The following is an 18912-nucleotide window of genomic DNA, read 5'->3' as shown; positions in this document are numbered from 1 at the left end:
ATTTGAAACTGTTTCTCCTCCCTCTGCTTCTTTCCACAAACACTTGCCCTATCCTTAATCAAGTCCTCTTAGTTTGACCTCACTTTATTTCCTCCAACACCAGTTGACCTAAGTCATTATCATTTCTCATCTGATCATTGCAAGAGTCTCATAATTGATTCCTTGTCACTTTATTGTCTTTTCCCATGCATTTGTCGCAGATCTGTCAAAGTGATCTTTCAAGACCACAAGTTAAGTCATGTTGACTCTCCATCCTCTTTGATAGCCTCAAACTAATCTTGAAATCAAAATTAAGATTCAGCACCAGGGTATGCAAGACCATGTGTATATAGTAAAGAAATTATCAAAGAAACTAAATCTGTAATTCAAATTACTTCCACAAGGAAATCCTCAGGTGCAATTTACTTCAGCAATAAATTTTGCCAAACATATACAGAAGAAATTATTTCGACCTTAGCCACATGCTTAAAGAGGGAATTCTTCCCAAATTATTTTATGAAATCAGTAACAACCAAATGCTAAAATCTGGCAAGGCTATCACAAGAAATAAGGACTATAACTCAATTTTAAATGTGTGTGTGTGTGTGTGTGTGTGTGTGTGTGTATTTAAATGAATATATAAAAACCCAAATAGAATACTAGCAGATTGAATGCAGCAATAAAATATTTTTTTAAAGTCAAAACATTATAGTCATATCTGATGTATTTAGGAACATATTTGATGTATTTATTTTATGTAAAATAAATTAGATCATTACTCCCCTAGCTATTGCTTAACACATTTCAATGTTTCCTATCCTATACCTTTCTGGCCTTTTCTCTTTCCTCTTGCCTCATATCCTCATATTCCAGTTACAGTGAGTTGAAAGTTCTACAACATGTTTTGTTTTATTGCAACTTCACGAATATGAACTTATGATTTCCTCTAATTGGATTCTCTCCCTGGTATTCCTGTTTACTCATTCAAGACACAGCACAGATCTCACTCACTCCTGAAAGACAGTCTTCTCCCTGGGTGTATTTATTATACTCTTCTTCCATTTCCTCTATAGGGAATTTGCACTTTGAATAGTGCATTAACATTTTCAGCTTACTTTTCTTTCTCATGTACCAGGCTGCACGTATCTTGTGAGGAGAAGAAATTATTTTTTAATATCTAACCCAGGGCTTGATATTTAGCAGTCAGTGAAAAATAAAGACTAAGAAACTCAAAGTTGTCCTTCTTATGTCCAAATTATTGTACATTTCTGTATTAGTGCAATCTAACTTAATGATGATGGAAGTGGAGTGTAGTTTTGTATCCAAATAAAGTTGCTGTTTTCATCTTCAGGATTTTGGCTGATGAACTGTATATCCCAAAATGTGAGCCAAAAGGGTCAAAGAAGCTATTTTATAATCTCCAGCACATGACTACATGCAAAAATATGATTGGACTATGTAGAAATCTGGATCCCTTTTTCTGAGTTTCTAATCTTTCTCTAAACTCTCCAAGTTTTAAACTATCCCATGTATCTCTAAGGAAACACTATCAATCACACTCAGAGGAAGAGGAGTCTATTTCTATATTTATCTCTCTAAGTCTGAGTCCTGCTCTCTGGAGAAATCTCCCACAACTTTAATAGGATCATTGACGATGCCTGTTGACACACGTGAAAAACATGCTCACCTGTGAGAAACACTTTCATTTACCCAAATATCAGGCTCAGAGACACAAGTTACAGCAAAATAAAAGCAAGACTTTAATGATGGTCTTCCATGATTGGGTGTCTGGTGGTCAGGCACACCCAGAGCAGTTAAAATCAGGATATTTTTCCCCTAGTGAGCCAGATCCTTCCCCGCTTCCTCACTGGCTGAGTACTGTGGGGTACACAATCTTCACAAACATCAAACTAGGCTCTACTGTCTCCTATTGGGCTATTTAGAGAAATATACCCTTAGTAGTTCCCATCTCCCTTTGTTCTCTCGTGGTGGGAAAGTCTTCTTGGGGTGAATGCATTCTGACACATACACAGCTCTTACTTCTTTACCTAAGTTACTGTTTCTTAGCAGAGGGATTTCTATTTCTATTGGTTAGGCCAACCCCCTACCCCACCTCCTGTTTGTTGGGGGTGCTGGCTGTTCAAGTGCATGGACTTTGGATCTGCCACATCTATACGTTGTGGTGCTATTGTGTGAATCAACCACTTATAACTTTCCATTCTGCCCTATTTCCCCTCTGGTTGCCATTCTTACATCCCAATTTTACATTTAAGACCGAATACTGTATTCTGAAAATGGACCACCAGACTTTGTTCTTCTCAGACATATAAGACCCAAACCAGGTACATAAATTCAACACTGTTTATTACATTATTTATATTATTTAATTATAGAGTTTCTGCAAAGAAGCTCCTAGTGTTTGGGCAATGAAGATATCCTGTATAACGATTAACTTTTCTTTACCTGAACTTCATAAAGAAAAATAAACTTTCAAACCCTAACTTCCATGATGTGAAACTTTTTAATGATGGACAAACCTAATTTGTTCAACTCATTTTGAGTACTTATTTTATACTCAGAATTTTAATACAATCTTTTATATATACATACCTTATTTAATTCTTAAAGCAGCCTATGAGATAATTGATCAGAGTATCTCTTTACAGATATGAAATAGGCAAGAATGTAAAACTTCAGGTTTTATTTTTCTATCTGGTCAATCCATTTGGGTAGCAGGGAAGGAGGGATTAAGAATAGCTACTCTTTCAGAGTTTATGTATGTGCATCACATGGAACATCTTTTATTTTTCTTAGAAGGGGTATACCAGAACAAGATCTTCAGTCTCCTTCCTACTCACTGAAACATGGAGTCAGAGGAACAGAAATAAATGAATAGTGATTCAAGGGTCTCTAGAACCCACTCCCCCTTTTCATAAACTATTGATTTTTTTTTTTTTTTGTATATTCTTCAGGGAGAATGGGTTTTGAAATTTTTCTACTGGTTTCTAATGTTCTAATTTTATTAAATGAAGGTTTGCATGTGTGTCATATTCTCTCAAGATATATATTCTATGTCTGCTAATTTGTAGTTAGGAAAATCTTTGGTTTTCAAAGCTTAAAACCACACACACACACACACACACACACACACTAAAAAATAATGAAACCATTTTCCCCCAATATAGTTAGTTATGCAGGACTTTGTGTGTGTGTGTGTGTGTGTGTGTGTGTGTGTATGATTTTCTATTATTAAGTGTTTTGCCCTCCAAGCACTACTTAGCCAGGGAGAGGTCAGTTACAGTCCTGAACTCATCCTTAAAGAGTTAAGTTTAATTATCTTAGAATTGTGTGGGAAACTCAAGCAGAGTTTACTCTTGTAAGAAACAGCAGGATGATGCTACATCTCTGTAGGGTGTATTCTTCAAATTGTGAAGCAAATTTGTGGTAAGAGAAGGAGATGAGACAGACACCCCCACAGGGACAAAAGGCAGATGCACTTCCGAGGCCTTAACTCATGACCTATTACCCATTAAAAGTATCTGAACCAGAAAGAGTCCAAGCCCCAATTGTTAACAGGGACTTACACTACCTTTACTATAAAGCACTGTCTCTTCACTTGGGTCTGCAGAAGCCCAGTGGATAACTAAAACCAAGGTTAGTCTTGACATCTTTACCTTCCATTCATGTGTTCTCTTTGCCTTCAACTTGGGGTGAAATTCTTGCTCAGCTCTGCATGTAGTCATATTAATCATTTAAGGAGTGTTTGTCTAAAAGCTGGTAACATAAGGTTTATTAACCTTAAATTTTACTTAAACTATCTTTCCCCCTTCAAGACCAAGGATAGCAAGATAAGAGTAACTAAGTTATTTTCAAGATTTGCAGAAATATTCAGCTGCCAGTTTTGGCAATGGTCCATTCCAGATCCACTGGAGTGACACCTGAGAAGTCTCCAGTCATTTCTCTAACCTGCAGTAACCTTGGATCCCACGAATAAGAGAGCCTTGCAGACAGATTACCCCATGATGAGCTCAATCCCCTAAACAGGAGAAATATCCAAAGACAGAAATGAAGCTACCCTCCTAACCAGAACCAATCAATCATCTCATGGAAACCAGATTGCCACCTCTTGAGATAAGAACTTTTCCAATGCCATCTTACAGAACCACATGATCCAACCAGACCCGTGTCCACCAAATAAAAGGCTTGTCCCTTCCTTTGTTCAGGAAGCAGCTTGATCTGTCAGCACTGTCTGCCCTCTCCTCAAGTTTAAAATTCTCCAATCAAAGCTTGGCCTGTGTGTTCTCTTACTCTTGATTCAGTTTTCATTTCTACTGTCACTGGGTCAAGTTCCTGCCTCTGGTAGTAGATAGATAAGTAATAATCCTATGTACTAGACTTAAACATTTTGGTTTTTTTAACTTGCATTGTCTTAGTTTCAATTTGCATGGACATTTAATAAAAGAATATTGCTAAAGCAATGCAGCAACAGAACTTGGGGATTTTAAAGGAATTTGCCTGGGGCAAAATCCCAGGGAGCCATGGGAAATTGACTTTCTCATTTAATTTAAATTTAAAAACATGCTTTATGGGGAAACTCACTAAGACAAAACCATCTCATTAACTGGGGCATTTGATGTGACTGAATTATGACTCCCTAATATAGACATAAATACAGATTGATTCAATTGTTAATCTGAAGATTCATAGTGCTATTATTTCTTCTGTTAAATCTAACTGGGGTCATTTAAGTCCCCAAAATTGTATTCCTAAAGAGTACAAGCATAGTTAGTTATGGAGTCCATATTTTAAATTCTATTCAAGAAAGCATTTTATAAACTTTTTGCATGTGCTAGGAATCAGGCGGTGTTCTGCAGATAGTACATGTAACTTTCCCTTTCACTTAATTTATGCCATCCACAGCAACTGTGTGCTTTCTGCCATTTAGTTGGCACCTTCCCCCCTCTTCCAATTCCCACCATCCAAGCAATATTTATTGAATGCATTCTAAATACTAAACACTAGGATCCAAGCATTCATTTTTCTCAAATATTACCCACAGATAATAGATAATATTTTAAACCCATTTTTTAAATGGGGAAACTGAGACTCAGAAAGTTTAAGTTAATGAGGTCATTCAGTAAGGAAGAAGGAAGCATTTATTTGTCTTTCTCCCAGGAAACTTTCAATAGCACCATAATTCAGGTTCCTACATTCCTCCTTAATTTGTATCGTGTCTCTCCCTGACACAGAAATCTTTCTTGGATGCCTTTTTCTCACACCTTGCATCAGTTTATTATTTTTTATTTGCCTTCACATTTCTCATCCCAATCACATTCTTACCGACAATGCAAAATTAAATCTGTCACATTCGTAGACTCACATCAGCTTGAGCTTGCTTTTCTAAAATACATGACAAGCCAGGCGCAGTGGCGCACACCTGTAATTCCAGCAGCTTGAGAGACTGAGACAAAAGGATCACAGGTTCAAAGTCAGCCTCAGCAATTTAGCAAGGCCCTAAGCAACTTAGTGAAATCCTGTCCAAAATGAAAAATAGGCTGGGGATGTTGCTTAGTGGTTGTGCACCCCTGGATTCAATCCCTGGTTCCCCCCAAATAAATAAACAAACAAATTAATTAATTAAAAAAATGCATGACATTTTGGCTAACTTTCAAAATAAAAGAAAATGTTTTATTTTCCAAAATATTTTTCATCGTGTGTGTTTGTGTGTATCAGATACCTAGGAATATATAAAGAATATATGGAGTACATATATTTACTATAACACAATTTTATTTTTTATAACCTCTGCCAGCATTCTCTTCTGCTGCCTTGCTCTGGTCTATGTCTTCATAATATGTTACCTGGGTAGTTGGAAATAGTGCTCTAATTGATATCTCTCCCCTCCAGGGTTTCTCACTTTCAAGCTAGACTCCTTGAGACTAGAGGATTAATTTTCCTGAAATTCAGCTCTGATGTTATAGCTTTCTAGTTCAGGTATTTCTGGTAGATAACAGATGTGAGCAGTGGGAACATGAGGTTAAAGAGATAATTCTATAAACTGGGCCCACTGTGCTGCCCCCCACATGCTTTCTTTTAAAAAGCAATTGCTTTGCAGTCCTGCCTGTCTTAAGTCAATAGAATATGTTACATTCCTCAGAAAACAACCTGTTCTGTGGGAGAAATGCAGGCCCAGAAAGTGTCCTCCTGCTGATAAGAACATAGTTCACCCTGAAGGTGGGAGTGGGGGGTGAACTTTTGTGATCTTTACACAGAGCAGATTCCAGAACTCAGGGAGATGTAATATTTAGAAGCAGGCATACAACCATAAAATCTATAAGAACAAGTTCCAATTAGAACCAGTCAGCGTGGGCCAAAGTGATCCAGAGTTGCTTTGGATCTTTAGAAAATCTCCCCTCCATGGGGTAAGACCATGTAGAGTGGGGACTTGGAAGTCCAGTGCAATCCTGCTATCAGTCAAGAGGTAATCTTAGGTGGGACACTGGAAACTTCCTGTGGCATCCTCAATAAAACTGGAGTCCAGGAGGGATGTGCCATTCCTCTCCTCTCTGAGAGGACCTATTCTCTCCTTTGAGAATGTCCCCCTTTCCTCTTTTCTTATCCTCTCCCGTAAACTCATGACTGCTACTCTGACATGTCTGAAATCTTTCTGGTCATCATAAGAACTAGTAACCAAAGACCATCATGGCTGCCTCAGCTCCATTGTGAGACCTTCTTCCATAACAATTTAGATGGTTTCCAATTAATTATTGGAAAAATTGTGAGTAACTTACCTTTAAATGACATATCAGTTTTGCTCCACCTTTCTTTTTAAACCTTATTTTGTATCACTTGTATTGGTACACTTTATGCTTCAACCAAACAAGAGTAGCTACCCTCTCTATAAGTGCAAAATAAACACTAAGCATGTTGATGCTATTTATCTTTTAGCAATTTCCTCAGCATGTACCCTTTGTTAAATTTCTCACATCTTACTTATACTCACTAAGCAAAACTATTAGGTTTTATGTGGAGAATATTCTTCCTACTTAGAAAAGACCTGTCCCACCTCTAGATACCATAGCATTGTCTGTACTACTTTTATAAAATTTGTAACTTTCCATCCTGTATTGTTGCCTCTTATTTCCATATTAGAAATAGAGGGAAAAATTATGTCTTAATTTTTGTTTTGTTTTGTTTATTACTCTGAAGAATCTAGCAAAGTCACTTTTTTTTAAACCATTCACTAAAATGATCATGCAATTGTAGTCAAAATAAGGAATTTGCCCCCTTGGATAGAGGAAAATATTAAAGGACTCAAATTGTGAAATCTTTCAGTAAAGTACTGTACTGTTTCATGTATACACACTCCTATGGCAAGGATATTTTCATAAAACTCTGATTCCTCTCCCTGTTATACCATTTATTTCATTGTTATTAATTTTTAATTTGTCCCTCCTATAGTATGAATTCATCAAAATTTAAAACCATATATTATTTAGTTTTATATTTCTAAACTCAAACATAGCTCGTACTTTCTACTCAAATAAATGTTTAGATTAAAAATTTAATAACAAATTAATTAAAGACACTTTGGTCAAATACAACTAAATATTCAGAAATCAGAAAAAAAGTATTAAAACAAATTATTGATTAAAATCCGAGAGCAATAGCCTTAGCAAAAATGCTTAGTATCATAAAATGTCCTCAAATAGAAGTTTGAAAATAACAAAAATGGTGTCATCGACAATTTTAACCTTTCCAGGCAAATACTCATCCTAAAAATAAAATAGAAAATTGATTTGGTGAAAAATCATTTTTGAAAAACACAGCAAGTTGTGTTCCCAGTAGAATAACCCCAACTGTTATTACCAAAAGATTCCAATAACCAATGGAATAAAAGACTCTTGGATTATTGCAATACAATTTTAGAAACTAGTTCATAGAGCCATGAATTTTGGTCAGGAGGTCTGTATTGGAGTCTTCCTCTTGAAATTGCAAACTCTTTAGTCTTAGAAAACCATTCCTCTTCTTCGAGACAGTTTTCCTGTCTATAAAATGAGGCAATTTAGTGATACCATTTTTGAGTGACACACTTCTGTTATTTTAAGGGTAATCTTTAATTTTGAACTGTACATTAATTTGCAAGTGAAAGCTATTACAAGATGATTTTTAGAGTCAGCTGATTTATTTGTAAAATGCTTCCTTGGAGTTAATCATTTATTCTGTTTCCTTTCATTGGTTCACTAATGATTTTTTTCTTTTCTGTATTTTTCTTTCATTCTTTCTTGTTTTTTTTTTAACTTTGAAGTAGTTGGGTTTTGTTTATTTATTTATTTAGAAGGGATATAAGTGTAAGTAAACAGCATGACAATTTTTTATGCTTAAAAACTGCATCCAGGAAAGGTAATTATTGGAATGCTTTTTGACCATCAAGTCCCCTGAGCTTTGCAATAACTTCGCACCCTGAAATGATGTTTGAGTGAAGTTACAAGTAGTCACCACACAAGCAAAGGCATTTTGTTTAATGCTTTCTATTAGCTGAATTATTTTCAGGGTTGATCCTTGGCTCTGTTTGCTTATGTAACCTTACCCCTAACTAAGAGGGCAAATTCCTAACAAATGATGAAACAATAAGCAGCTGACTTTAATAATTTGGAATTGATTAATTGGCAAAGGGAATACAGCAGAGTGGATTTGGGCAGCAATCCTTAACTCTTCCAGAGTACAGAAGCAAAGGAGTGAAAGAAGATCTGATCAGAGATAAGTGACAGAGGAAACACTCTAAACTCAATGTTGGACAGCTTTAGTCTTGGAGAGATTTGGAACTTGGTTACTGGAGCAGAATTCCTTGACCCTGAACCCTGACAAGGGTGGAGTTGAGGGAGGGGTAAAAAAGAAAGAGGAAAAGCCCACAAGCTTACTCCTTATCAATAGTTGGAAAGAAATGTGACCAAGTTAAAACAGGACAGGAACAGCAAAAACAGTATAGAAATTTTACAATTCAGCCCAAACTGTTGGCCGAAAAATGTGCTGGATAGGGCAGCCATTTTGTGGAGTCCACAGGTAGCCAACCTCCCTAGAAGAAATCAGATCAATACAGCTTCTCCCCACCTACAGGGAATCACAAATAAAACCATTGGGAATGCCCTTGAAGCCAGAAATGGAGATAGGCAGTTAGTGTAGAAATAGGGAATCTGGTAAATCCAGGAAATGAAAGCCATGAAAGCCATCTGCCTCTGGAAGTTGGAGACTGCCCCTGGGAGAATGGAATATCAAGGATCTCTGGAGCTCATTGATTACCAAATTTACCTGTCTTTATCAAGGACTGCAAGCAAGGAGCTGCTAAGTAATGCTCCCTGGGCCCTTGCCTGGCTGAATCACTTTGGCCCTCCCCTGCCCCATCTGCTTCTCACTTTTTACATCTCACCTGCAAAACCAGGCCTGGTCACATAGGCAGGAAGGGGAGATAAGAGGGGAGAGAACTGGAGAACAAAAGAGACCTTAACCTATAAAAAATGTAGGGTGTGCTCACTTCTGGGGACTTTAGAACATCAGCCATGGCCCGGGAGAAGTCTGTATTATTATTACTTTTAAATAAAACCTGCTTAATATGCTTGCCTTGGTGTGCTTCTCTAGTGTTCAAACTTCAACATTAGAGAGAGCAGAACTCGTCACCGGTAAATGGCGGTATCACCTTTGAAATGAGTTGAGTAATCCATCTAGAAGGAACTTGTACAGGGACCACTGCTAGCTGAAGGTTTCCAAAACTCCATCCCCTCACTACAGAAGAGGGAGTAGGGTGGAGCTGGCCTAAGAGCAAATCACTCCCAGGAAGTACTAACCCTAACACTGTGCTCCTCATAGCTACAGAACCACCTGTGCTGGAGCTCAGGAAAAGATGGGTCACCTGCCACCCTTCCCCAGTCATGGTGATTGGCAAAACCCTGGTGATCTGCAGAAGCCTGTGTGGAGGCTTCTGTGTCACAGATCACCCAAGGAGAACTCACATTCATAGCCTCACGGTTACAGAAAGTCATTAAGTGCTTTGACAGTACAATGCTACAAAAAAGCCCTGGAAGAGGGGAGTGGGTACTCAGTGATTCATAGTCCCAACCATAGACGTTTAGGGAAAGGAAGACTACCTGACATCTTGCTCTAGTCTTGGGAATAGGTAAACCCAATGATCCGCAGCAGCCAGGATAGAGGTTTCTGAGCCACAGACTACCCACAGAGAGTGACACTCTCAGGCCTCAGGGTCTCAGATACCCACCAAGTTCTTAGGGCCAAGACAACCAATCTCCACCAGAGGAGAGCAGGTACTCAGTGATCTGGAGTAGAAAATGGCAACCCTGAACCCTGTTCCCTGTACCACTATACCCCAAGAGTGAACCAAGAGTTGCAGCACCCTCCAAACATGAGTACTTGGTACTCTGGGCTGACAAACAAGCACTGGCTGTCAAAAGAACTGTAGTAACAAGATCCTGTATACCAGCATGTCTCAGAGAGTCCACAGCTACACATCTCAGAGTTGCCAGTTAACTCAAATCTCATTCAGACACAGGACAGACAGAAGGCATTTCTCAAGCAGCAGCAGAGAACTTCATGCATGCACAAATTCAGCACCCCTCACAAAAAGGATTTAGAGGAGCATCCTCAGACACCAGTCACCACCCGATGTACCCAGATACAAACCCAGTGACCTGCAACCTACGCATTCCAGAGGCCAGAAGTAGCTCTACACCTATCATGGGCCACCCAGTGCCATTTAGCAAGAACACAGGACCTCTCCCTTAGGCTGCCATACCTTGCACACTCCAAAAAATACATGGGAAAGCCCACACTGGATTTGACAATGCTGGATTTCTTCAGGAAAGCACACAAACCTGCAAACTCCTACCAAGGAGTAACCTAGCTGCTAAGTCATAGATAATTAAGGACCATTCCTTCTTATTACTAGAAAGCTAGTAGGTACCTGGACATACCAAAGATCAGAAGGAGCCTTATAGAATTGTATCAGAGGTGAGCTGGTGTGATCTTTGCCTCTACACCTAGGGAAACTGAAAGCAGTGGGCATCTTCTAAAAGTCCTGAATCCTGGATAAAATCCAAATAATGAAGATTCAAGAAATCTTCCTACATCAAATAGATCATCAAAGTACAATAAATAGCTCTAATACAGTTTTGACCTTACAAATATTTTTAAAATTGAATTGATAGATGTTCCCTTATTATTTGATATTGCAGTTCTCAGCCCAATCAAATGATTTTTAAAACCTTAACTGGAATCATTCTTTTTATCTTTGCTTTCCTAGCTCAAGTTTACACTAGCTCCTCTTCGTCTCTCCTTTCCCCCTTGCATTACCTACTCCTGTCTCAAATCTCACCCCTCCAATTTTCATTCTTTTTAATCTTAGTTTGTAATATTTTTTTCTATTTCATTTTACCTTTTTTTGCTTTCTTTGTACATTTATCTCTTTTCCCCTTATCAACACTTCTGTAGCTTAATAGTAATTTTACTATCTTTAATAACTAATTTCTCAACCTATTTCTCAACCTATTCAAGAACATTACTAGAGTTTTACACTTGGATTAGTGGAATTGTGGAGAACATTGTCGATTCATTTTTTTTTTGAAGGTTTATTAGTACATTGCTTTTCTCTGAAGTGATTGTAGTTAATAGGGTTTACTATCTTTTCCAAAGTGGTGCTAGATACCAGGCATGACATGGGGTACACATTGAGTTGAATATCAGCACTTAGATATTCACCTAGCTTGGGGAACTTAAGAGAATGAAGCTCACTAAATAGTCCATTACGTAAAAGTAGAAGAAATAATCAACTCAACAGATAGGTAGATGTAGAATAATATGAAAAACAGGGGAACAAGTTACTCCAAATAGCCCACAATATGTCAGCAACTGATCACAGTGACACCACATTGGAGGAAATATTGAATAAAGAATCTATAAGTTCATAGTTAAAAGTTTCAATGATCTTAAAGAAGATACAAGGAATGTGCTAAGAGAAAATACAGAAAGTAATAAAACATTTCAATAAAGAGATATTCTGAAAAAGAGGCAAACATAAATCCTGGAAATAAAAAAAACCCAATAAATCAAATTAAAAATTCAATTGAAAGAATCACCATAATATTAGACCACATAGAAGACATATTTCAGATCTCAAGGTCAAAGTATATAATCTTGAAAACAAAGTCAACAATAAAGAAAATATGTAAAAAGATCATGACCAGAATATTCAAGAAATCTGAGACAACATTAAGAAACTAAATTGAATATTCATTGGCATAGAGGAAGGCACTGAGGTACATTGAAGGAATTCATAATCTTTTCAATGAAATAATATCAGAAAAATTTCTAAACTTTAGGAATGAGATGGAAATACAAACACAGGAAGCATTTAGAATCCCAAATAGGCAAGATCCTCTCCAAAACAAAAACATCTAATATACAGGAAAAGCATAGCATTTTAAAAACTGCAAGAGAAAAATGGCAGGTCACACTTAAAGTAAACACTTGGACTTTCTGTGACCTCTCACCCAAGGTGGTAAAAGTCCATAGGGCTTAGAATAATATATATCAACCCCTGAAAGATAATGTGTGCCAACCAAGATTGCTATATCCAGCAAAGCTAACCTTCAGAATTAAAGATGAAATCAAAATCTTCCATGATGAGCAGAAAATAAAAGAATCATAACCACTAACCCAGCACAATAAAACATACTCAATGAAATATTTCACACAGAAGACATTTGAAATAAACATCATAGCCAGTGAATAGATGAATGTCACTAGAAAAAGAGTCAATTTAAGAAGAATCAAGTCTGAATTAAATCTTAGAAATAAATCAAAATGGCAGAAATAAAGATCATCTCTCTATAGTAACACTGAATATAAATGGTCTTAACTTTCTAATCAAAAGACATAGATTGGCAGTATGGATTAAAAAGCAAGACCCAACCATGTGTTGTTTTAAAGGCACTCACTTTATAGGCAAAGACATTCACAGGTTGAAAGTGAAAGGATGGAAAAAAATATACTGTGAAATGAAGACCAAAAATGAGCAGGAGTTGCTGTTCTCATATCTGACAAAGTAGACTACTTGAGGCAAAATTATTCAGAAGAGACAAAGAAGGTCACTTCATACTGGTTAAGGGAATCCTCCAACAAAAAAATATAATGATTGTAAATATTTATGCACCAAATATTGGTACACCTATGTATATAAAACAAACCATAGCGTATATAAAAACTCAAATATACTGCAATACGATAATACAAACCATAGTGTATATAAAAACTCAAATATACTGCAATACGATAATACCGCAATGCACCTCTTTAACTGACAGATTAGTCATCCAGACATAAACTAAAGACTTCAAAACTAAAAAATGCTATTAATCAAATGGACCTCACAGACACCTACAGAATATTTCTTCCATAAACAATCAAATTCATTTCCTTCTCAAGTGCATATGAAATCTTCTCTAAAATAGACCATATATTAGGACACATAGCAAATCTTAGCAAATAAAAAAAAGCCCAGATAATTCTTTGCATCCTATCAGAATATAATGGAATAAAATTAGAAATTAATAACAAGATAAAAAATAGAGACCATTTAAACACATGGAGATGAAACAAAATAAGAACAGAAATACAACATATCAAAATCTCTGGGACAGAATGAAAGCAATTCTAAGAAGAAAATGTATAGTATTGAGTGCTATATTTTTAAAAAGAAAGACCTCCCCCCAAATGATCTACTGTTACACTTAAAGGCCCTAGGACATGCAGAACACACTCATTTCTCAAATTCAGTAGAATTTATTGTCTTCAGTAGAAGACAGAAAATATGATCAGAGTCAAAATAATGAAATTGAGAGTAAAAGAAGATAAAAAGGATCAATGCAAAAAAGAGTTGTTTTTAAAAAAGATAAACAAGACAGATTAACCCTTAGCCAAAGTAATGAGAGAGACCCAAATCTACAAAATTATAGATGAAAAGAAGATATCACCAAAGACATTTCTGAAATCCAAAGAATCATTAAGAACTATTTTGAACATTTATACTCCAATAAATTGAAAGACTTAGAAGATATTGACAAATTTCTAGACCCAGATGACCTACCAAAATTGAACCAACGAGATACAGAAAACCTAAACAGACCAATATCAAGCAATGAGATTAAAAGAAAAATTAAGAAAGAGAGGTTCAAGATGGCGGACTAGAGGGCGGCTGCATTTCATGTTGCTCCAGGACTCAAGATTCAAAAGAGGAGATAGTGACTTGGGACCAACTCAAAGCCGCCCGGGGAGTTTCTCCCATAGGGGAGGCGTCCCCGAAGGGGCAGTAGCCCTGGAATGCAGAGAACTTTGTGAAGTACAGTGACTCGGCGGGTCGCCCCTCCCCCGCCAGAGCGGTAAAAACGGACAGCGAAGCGGAGCGAAAAATGGCGGATTGAAGTTTCCAGGACCGCGGGCAGATTCTCTAACCTAAGGAGACTCGTCTGCGAAGGGTGAGGCTCTCAAGCCCAGGAGGGAGGTCCGGGCCCCTGGGAACGTTGCCTGCGAAGGCTGCCCTGCCCAGGCGGCAAGACACACCTCCCCTGCTGGAGCAGTGAACTCGGAAAGCGGGGAACTTTGCAAGGGAGGTTGTGCGACACACTGCTTGGTTTTGAAGCGATCTGCCAGGGCTCCAGCGGCTGCCAGAGAAAGAGTGGGGCGGCGAGTTGTTTGGATCCAGCAACCGCCTGAGCAACGGGGAGGGGGCTGCCCAGAGGAGGTGGAGGTACGCAGTGAGTGCCTTGGTCTCCAAGCGCCCACACCTGGAGGAAGAGACGAGCGACGGGTCACTGGGGCTTGGAGCATATGTACGAGGCTCCAAGTGACTGCTCAGAGGGCGGGTCGCATAGCCAGGCGATTAGGTGCATAGCAAGGTCCGGTCCAGGGACCTAGGCACCTTTTCTTGAATGAACTACACAGAGACAAGCTGAGGGGCAAAGTGAAGGTTCCAGGACTTCAGGCAGCGTCTCTGAGAAGGGACAACCTAAGGAGACTCGTCTACGAAGGGTGAGGCTCCCAGGCCCAGGAGGTAGGTCTGGGCCCCTGGGAAGGCTGCCCTGCCCAGGCAGCAAGACACATCTACCCTCATTGGAACAGTGAGCTCGGAAAGTGGGAGACCTTGCAGAGGAGGCCGAGCAGCACACCGCTTGGTTTTTTGGTTTTTTGGACCAATCTGCCAGGGCTCCGGGGGCTGCCAGAGAAAGAGTTGGGTGGCGAACTATTTGGATTCAGCAACTGCCTGAACAACGGGGAGGGGGCTGTCCTGAGGAGGTGGAGGTGCGCAGTGAGTGGCTTGGTCTCCAAGCGCCCACACAGAACACCTGCCTGGAGGAAGAGACGAGTGACGGGTCACTGGGGCTTGGAGCATATGTACGAGGCTCCAAGTGACTCTTCAGAGGAGGGGTCGCATAGCCAAGTGATTAGGTGCAAAGCACGGTCCGAGCCGGGGATCTAAGCACCTTTTCTTGAAAGAGCTACACAGAGACCAGCTGAGGGGTGGAGCGAAGGTTCCAGGACTGTGGGCAGCTTCTCTGAGGAGGGGCCACCTAAGGAGACTCGTCTGCGAAGGGCAGGGCTCCCAAGCCCAGGAGGTAGGTCCAGGCCCCTGGAAACGCTGCTTGGGAAGGCTGCCCTGCACAGGCGGTAGTTGTGGACTGAGGAGAACCTCTAGGAGGGGAATGGACTAGTGAGACCTCCCCACCGGGTGGGTCTTCCCCGCCGAGTGAGGTTTTCCCACAAAGACAGTAAAACCAGAGACACAGGCCCAAACAGGCATTGCCTTAGCCCGCAGTCTAGCTCCCCTTTGGATGACCATTGGTCAACAAGTAGAGGCACCTCTGCCCTCTAGCAGGGAATATACCCCACCTGAAGACCACCACCCCTAGAGAGGCAGCTACCTAGGGGAACACCGAAGTATCAACTTCCTCTAAGACTTCAGGCTACTGAAGGATAAGAGGGGATACACTAGCAATCTTCAGGGACATTATAAGTCAATAGAGGAAATCTGCAACATCTCTGCAGTCCACTGATACCTGAACAATATGAGAAAACAAGGGAAGAAAATGCCTCAAACAAATCTGGATGTTATATCAATAAAATCCAATGACAGCATGGCAGAAGAAATGTCAGAAAGGGAGTTCAGAATGTACATAATCAACATGATAAGGGAAGCAAATGATGAAATGAAAGAGCAAATGCAGGCATTGAATGAACGCACCAATAGACAGTTAAAAGAGCAAATACAGGAAGCAAAAGACCATTTCAATAAAGAGTTAGAGATATTGAAAAAAAACCAAACAGAAATCCTTGAAATGAAGGAAACAATAAACCAAATTAAGAACTCCATAGAAAGCACAACCAATAGGATAGAACACCTGGAAGACAGAACCTCAGATATTGAAGACAAAATATTTAACCTCGAAAACAAAGTCGAACAAACAGAGAAGATGGTAAGAAATCATGAACAGAATCTCCAAGAACTATGGGATATCATGAAAAGGCCAAATTTGAGAATTATTGGGATTGAGGAAGGCTTAGAGAAACAAACCAAAGGAATGAACAACCTATTCAATGAGATAATTTCAGAAAATTTCCCAATCTGAAGAACGAAATGGAAAATCAAGTTCAAGAGGCTTACAGGACTCCAAATAGACAAAATTACAACAGACCCACACCAAGGCACATTATAATGAAAATACCTAACATACAAAATAAAGACAGAATCTTAAAGGCTGTGAGAGAAAAGAACCAAATTACATTCAGGGGAAGCCAATACGGATATCAGCAGATTTTCAATCCAGACCCTAAAAGCTAGAAGGGCCTGGAATAACATTTTTCAAGCCCTAAAAGAAAATGGATGCCAACCAAGAATCTTATACCCAGCAAAACTTACCTTCAGATTTGACAACGAAATAAAATCCTTCCATGATAAACAAAAGCTAAAAGAATATACAAAAAGAAAGACAGCATTACAGAACATTCTCAGCAAAATATTCCATGAAGAAGAAATGAAAAACAAAGAAGCAAATCAGCAAGGGAGGAGATATCCTAAAGGAACTCTCAAATAAAGAGGAACCAAGTCGTGTCAAAAATAAGCAAATAAATGAATAAAATGAGTCAAATGACCGGGAATACAAATCATATCTCAATAATTACCCTGAATATTAACGGCCTGAATTCATCAATCAAAAGACATAGACTGGCAGATTGGATAAAAAAGAAAGATCCAACAATATGTTGCCTGCAAGAGACTCATCTCTTAGAAAGAGATACCCAAAGACTAAAGGTGAAAGGATGGGAAAAAACTTACCATGCACATGGACCCAGCAAAAAAGCTGGGGTATCCATCCTCATTCAGATAAAGTGGACTTCAAGCCAAAGTTAATCAGAAGGGATAAAGAAGGACATTTCATAATGCTTAAGGGAACCATAAATCAGCAAGACATAACAATCATAAATATCTATGCCCCAAACAGTGGCTCACCCATGTATGTCAAACAAATCCTTCTCAATCTCAGAAACCAAATAGACCACAATACAATAATACTAGGTGATTTTAACACGCCTCTCTCTCCACTGGACAGATCTTCCAAACAAAAATTGAATAAAGAAACCTTAGATCTCAATAACACAATCAATAATTTAGACTTAACAGACATTTATAGAATATACCATCCAACGAAGAGTGAATACACTTTCTTCTCAGCAGCACATGGATCCTTCTCTAAAATAGACCATATATTATGCCACAAAGCTAATGTTAGCAAATACAAGAAGATAGAGACACTTCCTTGTATTTTATCAGACCATAATGGATTGAAACTAGAAATAAATGAAAGAGCAAAAACAGAAATTACTCCAACACCTGGAGATTAAACAATATGCTATTATATGAGGAATGGATAACAGAAGATATTAGGAAGGAAATTAAAAATTCTTAGAGGTAAACGAGAACAAAGAAACATCGTATCAAAATCTCTGGGACACTATGAAAGCCGTAATTAGAGGAAGATTTATTTCATGGAGCGCATTTAATAAAAGAAGTAAAACTCAAAAATAAATGAACTAACACTACAGCTCAAAGCCCTAGAAAAAGAAGAACAGACCAACACCAGAAGTAGTAGAAGACAGGAAATAGTTAAACTCAGAGCTGAAATCAACGAAATTGAAACGAAAGAAGCAATACAAAAAATTGACAAAATAAATAGTTGGTTCTTCGAAAAAATAAACAAAATTGATAAACCTTTAGCCACACTAACAAAGAGAAGACGAGAGAAAACCCAAATCACCAAAATTCCGAATGAACAAGGAAGTATCACAACAGACACGACTGAAATACAAAACATAATTAGAAGCTATTTTGAAAATCTATATTCCAACAAAATAGAAAATTTCGAAGATATCAACAAGTTTCTAGAGACCTATGAATTGCCTAAACTAAACGAGGAGGACATGCACAATTTAAATAGACCAATTTCAAGTAATGAAATAGAAGAAGTCATCAAAAGCCTACAACAAAGAAAAGTCCAGGACCTGATGGTTTCTCAGCCGAGTTCTACAAAACCTTTAAAGAAGAGCTCATTCCAATACTTTTCAAAGTATTCCATGAAATAGAAGAGGAGGGAACCCTCCCAAACTCATTCTACGAAGCCAATATCACCCTGATACCTAAACCAGACAGAGACACATCGAGGGAAAGAAAATTTCAGACCAATTTCCTTAATGAACATCGACGCAAAAATTCTCAACAAAATTTTAGCAAATCGCATACAAAAATGTATTAAAAAGATAGTGCATCATGATCAAGTGGGTTTCATCCCAGGGATGCAAGGTTGGTTCAACATCAGG

This window comes from Sciurus carolinensis, chromosome 14 (assembly GCF_902686445.1).
Source record: "Sciurus carolinensis chromosome 14, mSciCar1.2, whole genome shotgun sequence".
In the NCBI taxonomy this organism is placed as follows: Eukaryota; Metazoa; Chordata; class Mammalia; order Rodentia; family Sciuridae; genus Sciurus; species Sciurus carolinensis.
Note: the sequence above shows the minus strand (reverse complement) of the source record.